Source organism: Thalassophryne amazonica, chromosome 4 (genome assembly GCF_902500255.1).
Source record: "Thalassophryne amazonica chromosome 4, fThaAma1.1, whole genome shotgun sequence".
NCBI classification, from domain to species: Eukaryota; Metazoa; Chordata; class Actinopteri; order Batrachoidiformes; family Batrachoididae; genus Thalassophryne; species Thalassophryne amazonica.
The window spans coordinates 41,031,107-41,043,337 of NC_047106.1; the positions used below are offsets into that span (position 1 = coordinate 41,031,107).

At 40.7% G+C, this 12,231-nt stretch overlaps 1 protein-coding gene across 1 annotated transcript in view; it reads right to left on the reverse strand.

Moving 5' to 3' along the window:
* Positions 1 to 12,231, reverse strand: part of ctsc (cathepsin C) — a 36,794-nt gene that overhangs the window by 4,889 nt on the left and 19,674 nt on the right. The gene's annotated exons all lie outside the window — the stretch shown is intronic.

Below are 12,231 nucleotides of genomic sequence, written 5' to 3' on the forward strand. Positions count from 1 at the left end.
ACTCGGCTCCAAATGTCGTTCCACAGTTCCTGCTGAAGCTACTCAGGACGCTCCTGCAGGTGTTCCACCTGCTGTTGTAACCGATGAGCAGGAACGAGCAACCAGCAACCAGAGGAGCGAGAGGAGACTCACGTGCAGCCAGACATCTCTGCACCTCCTCCAGTCTGGCGGAGGAAGAAGCGCGTGCACAATTAAACCCTGCTGCACCGCATTCAGTTTGATTGCTGACACCAAGTCGGCTAAAAGTCTAATGTCAGTGTTCTTCAGCACGCTCCTGCAGCTGTTCCACCTGCTGCATGTGCCTAATGTTTGGGAAAATGCGCGAGACGAGACCCGCATGAAGCCACTCCTCCTCCTCCTCCGTGCCACTCCATGGCACAGAGCCCAACTATGCATGCAGTCACAAAGTTCTGAAAAAGTGGAGCGATCTGAATTCGGTTGGATGAATATGGGTGTGTGTGTGGAGACAATTCACCTTGTTCACAATGTGAGAGAACTTAACGATACGCTGTTACGTGCAATAGAGCGCAACAACATGGAACACTATTCTTGACCGTGCGTAATGGTTCCTGATAATTCTCCAGCAACACGTTCCATTAATCGTAACGTGTGGTAACAGGTTGCAGCAGTTCCCGAGGACACTTGACACCTCTGCCCCGAATAATCACATTCATGATCAGCGGCCAAGAATGTGTACTTTGTGGCATTCGTGACTTGTCGTCGTTATGTGTAAACGCAGCATTAGCATAAAATAACAATGACAGACTGGTAGGTCGGGACAGGCAAGACAAGAAGACCATAAGACCAGAGCAAGGAGTCCCAAGGATAGCAAGGACAAAGAGCCTGCAGAGGGATGGTGGGAGAACACAAGCAAAATTGTACTGAGAGTCGGCAAGAAGCGTTGGGTAGAACACAGGATCCACTGATGGTGGATGACCTAGCAACTGGCAAACAGCAGCTCACAAGCTCACAAAAATCCAACCCAAGGTCCGAAGACAACAGATAGATCAATGTTTATAATTTATGAAACGTTAAGAAGAGGACAATAAAAACTTACTGATTAAATTAGTCTAATTGTTTAAAAAGCCCCTAAAACCCTATTGGAACAACAAAGACAAAAATAGAACAGAGTAAAACAAACGCTGACATGTGCTTGTGGCCATCTTGGATATATAAAGATACAAACTGGGACAGAGTACACTGAGAGGCAGAACCAAGTGTTGGGAATTGTGTACAGGAACATCTGTGCCGCATACAGATTAGAAGTCCCTAAGTCTGGATGGGAGACCCTCACCAAAGGTGGTTGAGAACGACAAGGCTAAGGTCCTGTGGGACTTCAACTTCCAGACAGACAAGTAGCTTCTGGCCAACCAACCAGACATTAGTGGTGGTTGACAAGGGAAAGAAAACTGCAGTTGTGATCGATGTAGCAACAGAAACATTAGAAAGAAGGAGCATGAGAAAATGAGAAGTACCAATGAGCAGATGTGAAATATAAAATCCAAAGTGGTCCCAGTGGTAATAAGAGCATTCGGAGCTATAACCCCCCAAACTGGCAGACTGGCTCCAGCAGATTCCAGGCACCACATCAGAGATCTCTGTTCAAAGAGCGCATTCTAGGAACAGCTAAGATACTGCGCCAAACCCTCAAACTCCCAGGCCTCTGGTAGAACATACATACCCTCCCCAGGGGGAAGTGAGAGGGAGGTTTTTTTTAAATGATGCATTTTTTTAAATTACATATATAAATGGTAAATGGACTGCATTTATATTGCGCTTTTCCATCTGCATCAGACGCTCAAAGCGCTTTACAATAATGCCTCACATTCACCCTGATGTGAGGGTGCTGCCATACAAGGCACTCACCACACACCTGGAGCAATAGGGGATTAAAGACCTTGCCCAAGGGCCCTTAGTGATTTTCCAGTCCGAGGATCTTCTGGTCTCAAACCCAACGCCTTAACCACTAGACCAGCCCCTCCCACACACACAAACACACTTTTCAATTTATTTATTAATTTATATAGCGCCAACTCACGACAAAGTCGCCCCAAGGCGCTTCACACAATTCACAACACAAATTAATCTAAAATCAAAATTAAAAGCAAGAAAAGCACAATAAAAAGATAAAACACAGTAGAATAAAAAGAAATTACAAAGCAAACACAAACACAAATTAATGATAAGACAGTCTAAAAAAGTGGGTCTTCAGTCTTGATTTAAAAGTCTCCACCGTGTCAGACTGCCGAATAACAGCAGGCAGATCGTTCCAAAGAGTCAGACCACGGTAGGAGAAGGCTCTATACCCCACAGACTTCTTGTTCATCCTCGGAACACACAGAAGCCCTGCGCCCTGCAAACGCAAGGGCCTCGCAGGTACGTAGGGCTTAACCAAGTCCGCCAGGAAGGAAGGTGCCAGTCCATGAACAATTTTATTAACCAACAATAAAACTTTAAAATCCGATCTGGCAGAAACCGGTAGCCAATGAAGGGATGCCAGAATGGGAGTAATGTGGTCAAACCTTCTACTTTGTGTCAAAAGTCTGGCAGCAGCATTCTGTACCAACTGAAGTCCTCAAATGCTAGACTGCGGCAGGCCAGAAAATAAAGCATTACAATAATCCAGTCTGGAAGAAATAAACGCATGTATCAAAGTCTCAGCATCAGCCATAGATAAGATGGGATGAATCCTCGCCACATTTCACAGATGAAAGAAGGCAGTCCTCGTAATGTCTCTAATGTGGGGGCCAAAAGACAATGTAGGATCGAAGAGTACACCAAGATTCCTCACTTTGTTCGTATGATGCACAACACACAAACCCAAATTAAGCGCCAACTGGTCAAAATGATGCCGATGTCTGGCTGGACCAAGAACCATCATTTCAGTCTTATCAGAATTCAAGAGTCGGAAATTACTAGACAACCAACTTCTCACAGATATAAGGCAATCTTCCAAGGTTTTATATGAGCAAGATTACCAGCAGTTACCGGCATGTACAATTGAGTAACATCAGCATAACAATGAAATGCAATCCCGTAATGCCACAGAATATGCTCAAGGGGCGCTATATAAAGTGAGAAAAGCAAGGGGCCTAACACAGACCCCTGTGGAACCCCAAATTTCATTTTACCAAGGCCAGAAGTAGTGTTATTATACACAATAAGAACGACTGGACAAGTATGACGTTAGCCAAGCAAGAACACTTCCAGTAATCCCAAAGCAATTTTCCAGCCTATCAAGTAAAACAAGATGATCCACAGTATCAAACGCAGCACTAAGATCCAAGAGCACTAAAACCATTGTGGTTTTAGTGCTCTTGGTGTATTCAATTGAATATAGGTTGAAGAGGATTTGCAAATCATTGTATTCTGTTTTTACTTACATTTCACACAACGTCTCAACTTCATTGGCGTTGGGGTTGTAAATGTGTGTATGTCTGTCAGTCTGTGCATATGCTAGCCAGCTCTTCTTACCTAAGGCTTTTGTGCTAAAACACTATGTAGGCTTTAACAATGGTTAAACAAACACAGCCAATGGGGGGGAAGAGAGAGAGAGAGAGACTGATAGTTGCCCTCATGTAATGTCTTATTTTCTGGTTTGTCCCAAAGACAACAAGGCCTATTCAGATGATCCAGAATACGACTGCTGGTGTTTAACACATCGTCCCATCTTGGCCTCTGTTCATTGAGTCCTGTGAAGGCGAGAGTCAAATTTTATGTTTTGTTGCAGACCTATAAAATTTTTAACAGTTGACCTTCATATCTAATAGATATTATGAGGTCATATGCGGCAAGCGCCCCTTTGCAATCCCAGGATGCAGGCTTATTTTGTATTCCAAAGGTTAAAAAGGAAGTCAGCAGGCAATATGTGTTTACTTATCAGGCTCCTAACGTTATGGATCAGCCTGCAGATGCTCGGGGGTTTGCTTCAGTACAATCACTTAAAGTCCATCTTAAAACCAATCACTATTCTACTGTTTAGAATAGAGAATGCTCTTAATTTACTTTAAAATCATTTGTTATTCTTCTGTATGACGTGAATAGCGTATACGCTGTAGTTTTATTTCATTGTTTACCTTTTTGCTGTGTTTAAACTGTACAACAATTTGTAATTTTTGTCTTTGAGGTGCTTAATGCGCTTGCATTAAAAACAGAAGCATCTTGGTTCAAGACCACCCATGCCCATTCTCCATGTCATATGCAACTGCGTCAGGAAGAGCCTCCGGCATAAAACTTGTGCCAAACCAACATGTAGATCCACATCAGATTTGCTGTGTTAACCCGTTGTTGTCCATTCAGCTGTTCCTACATTATTCGGAGTCGCCACAGCGGATACAGCCAGATCTGCATTGGTATGTGGCACAGGTTTTTTATGCCAGATGCCCTTCCTGATGCAACTGCAGTGTAACCTGAGGAAACCTGTGGCAAAAAAAAAAAAACCTCAAGAGGGGGGTGGAAGAGAGAGAGAAGTTACTATAAGCATGTGGAGGACTGGGCTATGTGGATAAACCCAGAGACATCAGTGTCACAATAGGTGGGAAAGATGAACAAGGAAAAACAAAATAAATTTTTATAAATAGTCCATGGGCCAAGCAGGTTTTCGGTACCACTTAAGAGGACGAAACAACACTTAGAATCCCGCCTCAGTGTACCATGGCCTACACAAAATAATAGCCATCCTAGGGTAGTAGTTATAGCCAGGTAGGGGTCAATGAAGAATTAAACAGAGGTCAAATTTAAAAATGCTCCAATCATACCGAGAAATACAGTGTATTATTTGTCTGATCATATCGATTCCAAAAAGGTATAGTTTGGACTATCTATGACTGAATTCTATGGAGTTATGGGGTAAAAACGGCAAAAATGGTGACAAAGGTCAGTTTCAGTTTGTACAGGGGTCAAAAGTTAGTTGCTCAAATTTTTGTAAAAAGTGATGCAAATTATTGTGTGGGTTAATGGGGTTTTAAAAAGGAATAGTTTGCACCATCTGTCACGCTTAGTTATCATGTTACAGGGTAACATATGTCATAGAATTCAATGAATGTCAACCTTATTTGACCTTTAGAGACCAAACATTGAACACAGTCAAAACTATTCCATTTATTAATCCTTTTACTTCAATCAATAATTTGCATCTTTTTTTTTTTTTTACTATCTTTGTCAAGCTCAGCATGTTCAGTTTATGACTCTGTTAAGAGGATGTGATTAAATTTGTAATCTCTTTTGAAGGATGTTGTTCACAGTGATGTTTGATTGCATTATGCTGACAAGTGTCATTAATATTCTCATCTCATAAACTGAGGGGGGGCATTAGAAACAACACAATTATGCAACACCACAAATTACAGGCTGAAAAATAACAGTTTGATCCTCTGACATTTTGGGCACACGCTGAACATCAGTTTCCAGAGACGCATTCACTGCAGATCATAGTGTTTCTAGAGTATTCCCACACACCACTGTGGTCCTATGTTTATACATAACAGTGTAATGACAAACAGAGTAATCTAGAGGATAAATATGGTAACTGGCTACAATGCACTTTGTACTTCTTAAAAACATTCTCTGGTCAGGTGCCCAAGGCTACAAGGCTGCACGGGCAGGATTAATTGCAGCAATTATTCAAACCTGTCTGACAGTAAGAGGAGGTTTTATTTAATAAAGAGTAAACCTTTATTTATTTATTTTAATAAATAGCTTAATGTAGCCCACCCATTGCATTAAATTACAAGATTATTTCTACAGTTAGACCTAAATCACATGTAACGTGAACGTTTGTACTGTAATACCAAATAAAGTAAGTCTCTTTGGCTGCTGCCTTGTTTTCACTCAGGGTTGCCACAGCAAATCCAAGGTGGATCTGCATGCTGAATTGGCACAAGTTTTACACTGGATGCCCTTCTTGATGAAACTCCACATTACATGGCAAAAAGGTCACAGGGGTGGGGTTTGAACAGGGAACCTTCTGCACTGAATTCAACTGCACTAACCACTTGGCCACCACCCCTGCCACTGTAATACCATATGATTAATTCAATTTCGGAGACGGTTTTCAAAACAATGGACTTACGCGTTGTATTGGTGGCATTATGATACTTTTTCACTGGACACCAAAGATAAATTTCCTGGCCTGGCTGGATAATAAAGTTGGGGGTTTTCTATTTGTGCGTGTGTTTCAAGGTTCAAGGTTTCTTTATTGTCCCCATGGGGCAATTTGTTTGCAGCAGTAATTACAAACTCAAACAAACACAACAACAGTACAACTAAAACATTTACAAATGTGCAATGAGACAGGGAATAGCATTTGGAATCAGGGACTTTTTAAACCTGTTAGTTCTACACCGAGGGACAACATAACAGCGGCCAGATGGGAGCAGTGAAAACTCATGCCAAAGAGGAGGGTCAGCTATAATAGCCTCAGCTTTTTAAGACATCTGACCTTAAAAATTTCATTAAGATCATTAAGTGAGCCTCTGGTGATTTTACAGCACACCTTCACAATGTCCATAAGACGATTTTGCTGCTTGATGGATAAACAATAAAACCAACAAATGTAAGAAAAGGTTAAAACAGATTTGATAAAACATGAATAAAATATTTTCATAAAGGAAGTGTCCAGATGAAAGTTCCGAAGCTTCCGTAAAAAATACATGTGCTGGTTGGCTTTTTTACAAACTGCATCCACTTGGGGCTCAAAGCACAGTTTATCATCAATGATGGTCCCCAAGTATTTGTACTCTTGGACCCGCTCTACACACTGGTCATTTATGACAGCTGGAGGGAGAACAGAAAGTGACCTGCCAAAATTAATAACCATTTCTCTGGTTTTGATCACACTGATATCTAAAAAGGATGTGTTGCACCAGTCAATAAAATCTGATAAAACAGGACCATGCTCGAGGTCTTCCTGATTTAAAAGTGACACGACAGAGTCGTCAGCAAGTTTAACAATGTGACAATTGATGTATTTACTCTGACAGTCATTGGTGTATAAAACAAATAAAAGAGGAGACAGAACACATCCCTGTGGTGCTCCGGTGGAGGAGAAAAGAACATCTGACAGCTGCCCATTCACCCTAACGCGCTGGGATCGCCCAGTTAAAAAGTCCAGAAGCCAGCTAACAGTGCTCGGTTCAAAGTCAAAAAGGTTCATTAGTTTATCTGCCAACACATGAGGCTCAATGCAGTTAAATGCAGAGGAAAAATCTACAAAAAGTAAATGAACCAAAGATTCTGCTCCCTCCAAGTGCTTGAAAACCAAATGTAAAAGTACCCCAGTGGCATCATCAACACCTCCACCCGGTCTATAAGCAAACTGTAGAGGGTCGAGTTTGTCTTGTACCAAATCCATTAGTGATGTCTTGACCAATTTCTCAAAGGTTTTCATCACTAATGAGGTAAGTGTCACAGGTCGGAAATCATTCAATTCCTTTGGGGATTTATTTTTTGGAATGGGAATGATAATTGATTCCTTCCACAGATGAGGTACACAATATAACTGTAGAGACAACTGGAAGATATAAGTGAAAATCTCTGCCAACTGCTCAGCACAGTTTTTTAAAAGCCTACCTCCAATGCCATCTGAGCCAGGACTTTTCCGCTCATTAATTGAACAGAAGGCTTTCCTCACAGCCTCTGTATCAATTATTACAGTAGGAGGACCGAGAGTAACATCTTTAAAAACAGAAACCTCCTTACTAAAATTATGAACATCAATCTGTTGTAAAACACATTAAGGTAATTGGAGAGGTCCAAATCAGTTTTCTCATTAAGTGAGACAGTGTCCTTTATTGATGACATTCCCATCATATTTTTCACTCCTTCCCATGCAGGTCTGGCATTTCCAGCACTCAGTAATTTTTCAACCTTATTTTTATAAGAGAACCTTGCAAGTTTAAGCTCTTTTTTAACTTGCTTCCTTAACTCATTGTACTGCTGAGCGTCTCCTTGGTTATAAGCAATGTTTAATAGAGGCCTTGACAGATTTAGAAACCCATGGTTTATTATTAGCAAACACAGATGGATTTCTTAGGTATAAGCATGTCTTGACAAAACGAAATGTAACTTGATACTATTTCAGTTAATTCGTTTAAATCCGTGCAAGTAATTATAAACACATCCCAGTCAGTGCATGCGAAGCATTCCTGCAGCGCCAGCATCGAGTCTTCCGACCAGGCCGGAACCAATCTTTGCTCCGGCTTGTTCCCCCTCAGGACAGTTTTGTACGTCGGAACAAGGTAAACAGTGTTGTGATCAGACGAACCGATGGGAGCCCTCAAAAGCAATTTATACGCTCCTTTCACGGTTACAAAGCAAAGATCAATACATTTGGAATGTCGAGTCGGGCAAGTGACATATTGAAAAAAGTGTCCAAGTGCTTTCCCCGGTTTACAATGGTTAAAATCCCCCATTAAAAGAATAGGAGCATCTGGTGCAAGCCCCTGGGTTCACCGCACAGACTTTGTTAGCATCTGTGTGGCTATATCTGCATTCGCTTTGGGGTGTATATAAACCACAGATACAAAAATCTGAGGGAATTCCCTTGGCAGATAAAAGGGACGTAATGATACGGTTAGCAGTTCTATGTCTGATGTGCATAAGGACTCTTGAATGATTGCGGTTTTGCACCAGCGCTTATTAATGTACAAACATAGCCCCCCACCAAGTGACTTGCCGGTCACAGTGGGGTCTCTGCCAAGACATAAAGGTGTTCCAAAGCACTCAATGTCCAAGTCTGCCTGGGAGTCATGCTTTTTGAGCCACGTCTCTGTGAAAGCAAGGATGCAAGCGGGCGGAGGATCTCCTGGGGGAAAGACGCGTCTGGATCCACAGAACCAAGTTTGGTATTACTGTGGAGAAGAAGGAATTGCCTCGAGTACTGCAGTGGCTCCCCCTTCACCGAGAGACGGGTCAACAGGTGACAGAGCAGTGTACATAAGAGGAAAAGGCCCACTACTCGGTAAACCATTGTCCAGGTAAGATTAGACAGATTCAGATTTTGGTTTTGATCATGGAGAAACCGCTGAGCTCTGACATTTGCCATTTGGTATGCTTATGTATTTTGGGTCAAGGATGAACACTGTGAAAACAGAAAGCTGATTGGAGAAATTAGCAATTTTAGCTAACCTGTAAACATTGGACGCTGTGTTGCAATGCACCATGGGAGTTTGGGGTTTTAAATGTTATCGTGGTTCATGTTAGTTTAACAGTGTTGTTAGTGTTACTGATTTGTTGTGTTTTTGTAGTTCAATTGGTTTAGTCAGTTTAGTTAATTGTCATGTTGCAGTTACCATGAGTGAGTTAAGTATCATGTTGCCGGTACCTGTTTGTGCAAGTCTAAAAATAGAAGCACCTGTATGTGGAAAAGACAAAAAGCTATCTGTGTGTGTGTATAAGTTTGATCACTGACAAACTGGGGAGAGCAGACATTTTCCGTTTGGCATACTTGTGTATTCTGGGTCAAGGATGAACGCTTCGAAAACGTAATGTTGATCGGACTAATATTTCTGGAGAAATTACAGACATTAGCTAACACTGCTAATTACATTCTGAACCAACACACCATTCCAGCAGGAGGCGGTAAATCATCTTTATATTAAAAGCGTGAGTGCATGTGATTTTCTTTCGCAAGTTCAATGTAAGTACATAATATTGTAAATACGTTAAAAATACAAGGATAGCACACGAAAGTGAAAACACTTATTTCCACTGTGGTCCATTTAAAAATGAAATGACAAAACAGAAGTAAAAATAAAAATAATAGCGTGTCTATGATAACAAGAGCCTAAACAATTTATAAATGTATTAAGACAGTAAATTAACATAAAAAAAAATATGTAATTAACAGGAAACAAAAGGGTTGAGTTCTTCTAAAAACTGTCCAGGTCTAAGGTTCTAAAAACATTCTGGACTCGCACACCATTCCAAGTCATTATACAAGCTTTGCACAATTTATTACCACCCTTGAAAAATGTCAGCTACCTATTTTATAAACACTGCCCAATCTAGAGCCCGTGGATCCCCATGGGCAACATGCTAGTGACTGTTTAATAACTGAAATAAATTTTTTAACATCAACATTATAACTAGGGCTGTAATAAATACATTTTTTACAATATTTCATAGAGCAAGCAACTAATAATTATTTGCATTATCAAGTAATCTGTTTATTATTTTCTGGATTAATTTATTAGTTGTTTATTCACAAAATGTCAGAAAATTGTAAAAAAAAAAAAAAAAAAATAGTAATAATAATCAGTGTTGCTGAAGCCCAAGATGACTTCCTTGAATGTCTCATTTTGTCTATAGCCCAAAGGTTTTTTTTTTTTGGTTTTTTTTTTACTGTCAAGGAGGAGTAAACAAACCAGAAACCAAAATGTTCACATTTCAATTTATTTTCATTTATATAGCACCAAATCACAACAGAGTTGCCTCAAGGTGCATCACACAAGTATGTTCTAACCTCCACAGCAGCAGTGGTAAGGAAAAACTCCCTCTGACAAAGGAGCATTTAAGAAGCTGACATCAATGAATCCGGGCATTTTTTAAAAAGAGGACTCAAAACGATTACTAAAACAGCTGGTGATAAATTACAAATTATTCGATTAATTGTTCACCTGTAGCTAAAACGCATATGTCTGATATTTCATTGATTGATCAGAAAGTCAACATGTACTTAAATGCAAAATCTAAAAACACTATAAATTTGACAGTCCATGCAAAATCCAGAGGATAACACAAAATGTCCAAACTTACTTACGTTGTGCTCCTCATTAACTGGATTAGCCCCCCCCCCAATAAAACCACCAGTGTATCAGTACAGTATAAAATTACATACATCATTTTCACTACACCTCCCATTTCTATCAAGAAACACTCCAAGTTATCCGAAAATAAACTCCATCTTTTTGATTAGTGAAATGCAATGTACAAAAGAGTCCACCTGCTTCTGGAGTGGGAGCATGAGGACACTGTAGTGGGTATTGTGAAACATTTTTAGCTCTCTGCAGATGCACACAGCCAGCCACGCAGAGAGGCTTTCAGACACTCCAGTTACTCGGCCCACACAATCTATCCATTCACAGAAGAGGCTGCACAGACACTGGACGGGTGCACAAAATGGACTGCCATTTGCCAAAAGAGAAGCTAAGTAACTGCATGGTGAGCTGCTATTGAGCAGCCTGCCTAGCCTGACAGCTGCTGAAGTGCACAGGTAGTACTTTGTGCTCCTAGGAACACTTTTAGAGTGTCTGCGTTTCAACAGTTTCATTATCGTGGTTGTATAAATCAAGCAATATATCAAACAGCCAAGTTTTAAGAAGATGACTAATATTAAGTACTGAAAATCTAGATATTTTTTCAAATTTCATGCTTTGATTTCACATATATACAGTGTTTAATTTGTAAAGTGGGAGGTCCCGGAGCGCAGAGGATGGGTGGCTCCGGTGCAGAAAAACAAGAAGGGTGGGGGGGCTTGCGAACAATGCTATGCGCCACACTTAAAATAAAAAGCACACCCACACAAACACGCACCTTCACAAATGACACTAACACCCTGCCTTTTCCTCAAAAATGACTACATTTATGTTTGCTGTCTGTCTCTGTACTTTGCTGTCACTTTTGCGCTCTTTTTCATACTTTTCCCTTGTTTCAAAAGTCACCGAACGCACTTTACCGTAATATATGCAACATATAGCATACTGTTGGAAAGCACGGGTTCTTGGCTTGCTGTCAGTGTTGAAATTTTTCAGAGTGAGGGCTTACATGAGAACTTACGGTAATGAGAATCAGCAGCGCACTAGTGTGAAACTTCTGTGTTTTTCCTCTGCGTTATGACATCACAGGCTTACGTTTATCGTAATACACCATATATCATTGGAAAGCCCTTGGTGTTAGCTTAACAATGCACTTTGATACATATGGAAAATATGGTGTGGGCGCCATTGCCGTAGATAAAGGGATAAATAGCTGGCGGAGCCAACATCAGAGGTTCCGGAGCGCGCTCCAGCTTGCTCCCCCTCAAATTAAGCACTGCATATATAGTACAATTAGAACAGGCTAAAGTTATGCTTGCATGTGAAAATATATGGTTTTTCTGAAGATAAACATCCAACCTTGAATACTAAAGAAGAAAACAATCAAGTGTTTTCACTTGTTACTTTGTCTTAATCTAGAGATTAAGTTGAGACAACAAGCTGCGAGATCTACTGTGTTTTCCTACGAAGTCACATC